This window comes from Trachurus trachurus (genome assembly GCF_905171665.1).
Source record: "Trachurus trachurus genome assembly, chromosome: 22".
Lineage (NCBI taxonomy): Eukaryota > Metazoa > Chordata > Actinopteri > Carangiformes > Carangidae > Trachurus > Trachurus trachurus.
This window is the reverse complement of record NC_139907.1, coordinates 27,293,097-27,299,096: the sequence shown is the minus strand read 5'-3', so window position 1 is coordinate 27,299,096 and position 6,000 is coordinate 27,293,097.

Here is a 6,000-nt window from a genome sequence, read left to right as displayed (position 1 = left end):
CCCAGCCCGCCTGCCTGCCTGCCTGCCAAACGTCAGACCTTTTCCAGCTTGCCTTTTTTCCAGCCTGCCCAGGCTCTTGTCTCCGAGACCCCGTTGGTCAGAGCCTGTGAGAGCATGGGGAGGGCTGGGGGATCGGGGGCGGCAGCTGGGACTCGGCACTCGGCAGGCAACCGGAAGCCAACCGCGAGGGTGGAGACTGGGACAGATAGGCTCCTGGGCTGCCTGGGAGGCGAGGGGCTCTACCGACTCTGGCTTCTCTTCATAACGCACAAGTCTTTCGCCTTTTACTAAAGACTTCCGTGGAGAGGAACACCAACGAGTTCAAGCTATTTTTGGGAGGCTCTGCCGTACGGCCGAGCCCTTTGAGTTTGTGAAAAGTCAACCGGCAGCGAGGGCTGCGCCGTGGAGAGGTTGGGCGGAGGGGCTACAATGCAGCCAGTGTGGCTTTAGTGTCACCGACAGGGAACCGCGTCGAGTGGGGTCCGGCCCCAGAGCTGCGCTCGGAAATCAGACGCTTGGGCCCCATCGCTTCTCGGCCTTTTGGCTAAGATCAAGTGTAGTATCTGTTCTTATCAGTTTAATATCTGATATGTCCTCTACCCGAGGACAACATATTAAACGGATTTTTGCCACCGGGAGCTGAAAAAGGGGCTTGCTCCGTTCACTCCACGCATCGACCCGGCATTGCAGTGTCGCCGGGAACGGTGCACCCTTCTCTCGCCTTGTTGAAAACCAAACACAGAGTTTCAGATGGCACTTTGCACGTGGCTCAAAGGAAGGGCCTCAAGTGGCCTGGCAGCTTTCACCAGCTGCCGCTGGTGGTTTTGCACAAACCACTCCCAGCAAAGTGCGTCCTCCCCAGCCCGCCCGCCTGCCTGCCTGCCAAACGTCAGACCTTTTCCAGCTTGCCTTTTTTCCAGCCTGCCCAGGCTCTTGTCTCCGAGACCCCGTTGGTCAGAGCCTGTGAGAGCATGGGGAGGGCTGGGGGATCGGGGGCGGCAGCTGGGACTCGGCACTCGGCAGGCAACCGGAAGCCAACCGCGAGGGTGGAGACTGGGACAGATAGGCTCCTGGGCTGCCTGGGAGGCGAGGGGCTCTACCGACTCTGGCTTCTCTTCATAACGCACAAGTCTTTCGCCTTTTACTAAAGACTTCCGTGGAGAGGAACACCAACGAGTTCAAGCTATTTTTGGGAGGCTCTGCCGTACGGCCGAGCCCTTTGAGTTTGTGAAAAGTCAACCGGCAGCGAGGGCTGCGCCGTGGAGAGGTTGGGCGGAGGGGCTACAATGCAGCCAGTGTGGCTTTAGTGTCACCGACAGGGAACCGCGTCGAGTGGGGTCCGGCCCCAGAGCTGCGCTCGGAAATCAGACGCTTGGGCCCCATCGCTTCTCGGCCTTTTGGCTAAGATCAAGTGTAGTATCTGTTCTTATCAGTTTAATATCTGATATGTCCTCTACCCGAGGACAACATATTAAACGGATTTTTGCCACCGGGAGCTGAAAAAGGGGCTTGCTCCGTTCACTCCACGCATCGACCCGGCATTGCAGTGTCGCCGGGAACGGTGCACCCTTCTCTCGCCTTGTTGAAAACCAAACACAGAGTTTCAGATGGCACTTTGCACGTGGCTCAAAGGAAGGGCCTCAAGTGGCCTGGCAGCTTTCACCAGCTGCCGCTGGTGGTTTTGCACAAACCACTCCCAGCAAAGTGCGTCCTCCCCAGCCCGCCTGCCTGCCTGCCTGCCAAACGTCAGACCTTTTCCAGCTTGCCTTTTTTCCAGCCTGCCCAGGCTCTTGTCTCCGAGACCCCGTTGGTCAGAGCCTGTGAGAGCATGGGGAGGGCTGGGGGATCGGGGGCGGCAGCTGGGACTCGGCACTCGGCAGGCAACCGGAAGCCAACCGCGAGGGTGGAGACTGGGACAGATAGGCTCCTGGGCTGCCTGGGAGGCGAGGGGCTCTACCGACTCTGGCTTCTCTTCATAACGCACAAGTCTTTCGCCTTTTACTAAAGACTTCCGTGGAGAGGAACACCAACGAGTTCAAGCTATTTTTGGGAGGCTCTGCCGTACGGCCGAGCCCTTTGAGTTTGTGAAAAGTCAACCGGCAGCGAGGGCTGCGCCGTGGAGAGGTTGGGCGGAGGGGCTACAATGCAGCCAGTGTGGCTTTAGTGTCACCGACAGGGAACCGCGTCGAGTGGGGTCCGGCCCCAGAGCTGCGCTCGGAAATCAGACGCTTGGGCCCCATCGCTTCTCGGCCTTTTGGCTAAGATCAAGTGTAGTATCTGTTCTTATCAGTTTAATATCTGATATGTCCTCTACCCGAGGACAACATATTAAACGGATTTTTGCCACCGGGAGCTGAAAAAGGGGCTTGCTCCGTTCACTCCACGCATCGACCCGGCATTGCAGTGTCGCCGGGAACGGTGCACCCTTCTCTCGCCTTGTTGAAAACCAAACACAGAGTTTCAGATGGCACTTTGCACGTGGCTCAAAGGAAGGGCCTCAAGTGGCCTGGCAGCTTTCACCAGCTGCCGCTGGTGGTTTTGCACAAACCACTCCCAGCAAAGTGCGTCCTCCCCAGCCCGCCTGCCTGCCTGCCTGCCAAACGTCAGACCTTTTCCAGCTTGCCTTTTTTCCAGCCTGCCCAGGCTCTTGTCTCCGAGACCCCGTTGGTCAGAGCCTGTGAGAGCATGGGGAGGGCTGGGGGATCGGGGGCGGCAGCTGGGACTCGGCACTCGGCAGGCAACCGGAAGCCAACCGCGAGGGTGGAGACTGGGACAGATAGGCTCCTGGGCTGCCTGGGAGGCGAGGGGCTCTACCGACTCTGGCTTCTCTTCATAACGCACAAGTCTTTCGCCTTTTACTAAAGACTTCCGTGGAGAGGAACACCAACGAGTTCAAGCTATTTTTGGGAGGCTCTGCCGTACGGCCGAGCCCTTTGAGTTTGTGAAAAGTCAACCGGCAGCGAGGGCTGCGCCGTGGAGAGGTTGGGCGGAGGGGCTACAATGCAGCCAGTGTGGCTTTAGTGTCACCGACAGGGAACCGCGTCGAGTGGGGTCCGGCCCCAGAGCTGCGCTCGGAAATCAGACGCTTGGGCCCCATCGCTTCTCGGCCTTTTGGCTAAGATCAAGTGTAGTATCTGTTCTTATCAGTTTAATATCTGATATGTCCTCTACCCGAGGACAACATATTAAACGGATTTTTGCCACCGGGAGCTGAAAAAGGGGCTTGCTCCGTTCACTCCACGCATCGACCCGGCATTGCAGTGTCGCCGGGAACGGTGCACCCTTCTCTCGCCTTGTTGAAAACCAAACACAGAGTTTCAGATGGCACTTTGCACGTGGCTCAAAGGAAGGGCCTCAAGTGGCCTGGCAGCTTTCACCAGCTGCCGCTGGTGGTTTTGCACAAACCACTCCCAGCAAAGTGCGTCCTCCCCAGCCCGCCTGCCTGCCTGCCTGCCTGCCAAACGTCAGACCTTTTCCAGCTTGCCTTTTTTCCAGCCTGCCCAGGCTCTTGTCTCCGAGACCCCGTTGGTCAGAGCCTGTGAGAGCATGGGGAGGGCTGGGGGATCGGGGGCGGCAGCTGGGACTCGGCACTCGGCAGGCAACCGGAAGCCAACCGCGAGGGTGGAGACTGGGACAGATAGGCTCCTGGGCTGCCTGGGAGGCGAGGGGCTCTACCGACTCTGGCTTCTCTTCATAACGCACAAGTCTTTCGCCTTTTACTAAAGACTTCCGTGGAGAGGAACACCAACGAGTTCAAGCTATTTTTGGGAGGCTCTGCCGTACGGCCGAGCCCTTTGAGTTTGTGAAAAGTCAACCGGCAGCGAGGGCTGCGCCGTGGAGAGGTTGGGCGGAGGGGCTACAATGCAGCCAGTGTGGCTTTAGTGTCACCGACAGGGAACCGCGTCGAGTGGGGTCCGGCCCCAGAGCTGCGCTCGGAAATCAGACGCTTGGGCCCCATCGCTTCTCGGCCTTTTGGCTAAGATCAAGTGTAGTATCTGTTCTTATCAGTTTAATATCTGATATGTCCTCTACCCAAGGACAACATATTAAACGGATTTTTGCCACCGGGAGCTGAAAAAGGGGCTTGCTCCGTTCACTCCACGCATCGACCCGGCATTGCAGTGTCGCCGGGAACGGTGCACCCTTCTCTCGCCTTGTTGAAAACCAAACACAGAGTTTCAGATGGCACTTTGCACGTGGCTCAAAGGAAGGGCCTCAAGTGGCCTGGCAGCTTTCACCAGCTGCCGCTGGTGGTTTTGCACAAACCACTCCCAGCAAAGTGCGTCCTCCCCAGCCCGCCTGCCTGCCTGCCTGCCAAACGTCAGACCTTTTCCAGCTTGCCTTTTTTCCAGCCTGCCCAGGCTCTTGTCTCCGAGACCCCGTTGGTCAGAGCCTGTGAGAGCATGGGGAGGGCTGGGGGATCGGGGGCGGCAGCTGGGACTCGGCACTCGGCAGGCAACCGGAAGCCAACCGCGAGGGTGGAGACTGGGACAGATAGGCTCCTGGGCTGCCTGGGAGGCGAGGGGCTCTACCGACTCTGGCTTCTCTTCATAACGCACAAGTCTTTCGCCTTTTACTAAAGACTTCCGTGGAGAGGAACACCAACGAGTTCAAGCTATTTTTGGGAGGCTCTGCCGTACGGCCGAGCCCTTTGAGTTTGTGAAAAGTCAACCGGCAGCGAGGGCTGCGCCGTGGAGAGGTTGGGCGGAGGGGCTACAATGCAGCCAGTGTGGCTTTAGTGTCACCGACAGGGAACCGCGTCGAGTGGGGTCCGGCCCCAGAGCTGCGCTCGGAAATCAGACGCTTGGGCCCCATCGCTTCTCGGCCTTTTGGCTAAGATCAAGTGTAGTATCTGTTCTTATCAGTTTAATATCTGATATGTCCTCTACCCGAGGACAACATATTAAACGGATTTTTGCCACCGGGAGCTGAAAAAGGGGCTTGCTCCGTTCACTCCACGCATCGACCCGGCATTGCAGTGTCGCCGGGAACGGTGCACCCTTCTCTCGCCTTGTTGAAAACCAAACACAGAGTTTCAGATGGCACTTTGCACGTGGCTCAAAGGAAGGGCCTCAAGTGGCCTGGCAGCTTTCACCAGCTGCCGCTGGTGGTTTTGCACAAACCACTCCCAGCAAAGTGCGTCCTCCCCAGCCCGCCTGCCTGCCTGCCTGCCTGCCAAACGTCAGACCTTTTCCAGCTTGCCTTTTTTCCAGCCTGCCCAGGCTCTTGTCTCCGAGACCCCGTTGGTCAGAGCCTGTGAGAGCATGGGGAGGGCTGGGGGATCGGGGGCGGCAGCTGGGACTCGGCACTCGGCAGGCAACCGGAAGCCAACCGCGAGGGTGGAGACTGGGACAGATAGGCTCCTGGGCTGCCTGGGAGGCGAGGGGCTCTACCGACTCTGGCTTCTCTTCATAACGCACAAGTCTTTCGCCTTTTACTAAAGACTTCCGTGGAGAGGAACACCAACGAGTTCAAGCTATTTTTGGGAGGCTCTGCCGTACGGCCGAGCCCTTTGAGTTTGTGAAAAGTCAACCGGCAGCGAGGGCTGCGCCGTGGAGAGGTTGGGCGGAGGGGCTACAATGCAGCCAGTGTGGCTTTAGTGTCACCGACAGGGAACCGCGTCGAGTGGGGTCCGGCCCCAGAGCTGCGCTCGGAAATCAGACGCTTGGGCCCCATCGCTTCTCGGCCTTTTGGCTAAGATCAAGTGTAGTATCTGTTCTTATCAGTTTAATATCTGATATGTCCTCTACCCGAGGACAACATATTAAACGGATTTTTGCCACCGGGAGCTGAAAAAGGGGCTTGCTCCGTTCACTCCACGCATCGACCCGGCATTGCAGTGTCGCCGGGAACGGTGCACCCTTCTCTCGCCTTGTTGAAAACCAAACACAGAGTTTCAGATGGCACTTTGCACGTGGCTCAAAGGAAGGGCCTCAAGTGGCCTGGCAGCTTTCACCAGCTGCCGCTGGTGGTTTTGCACAAACCACTCCCAGCAAAGTG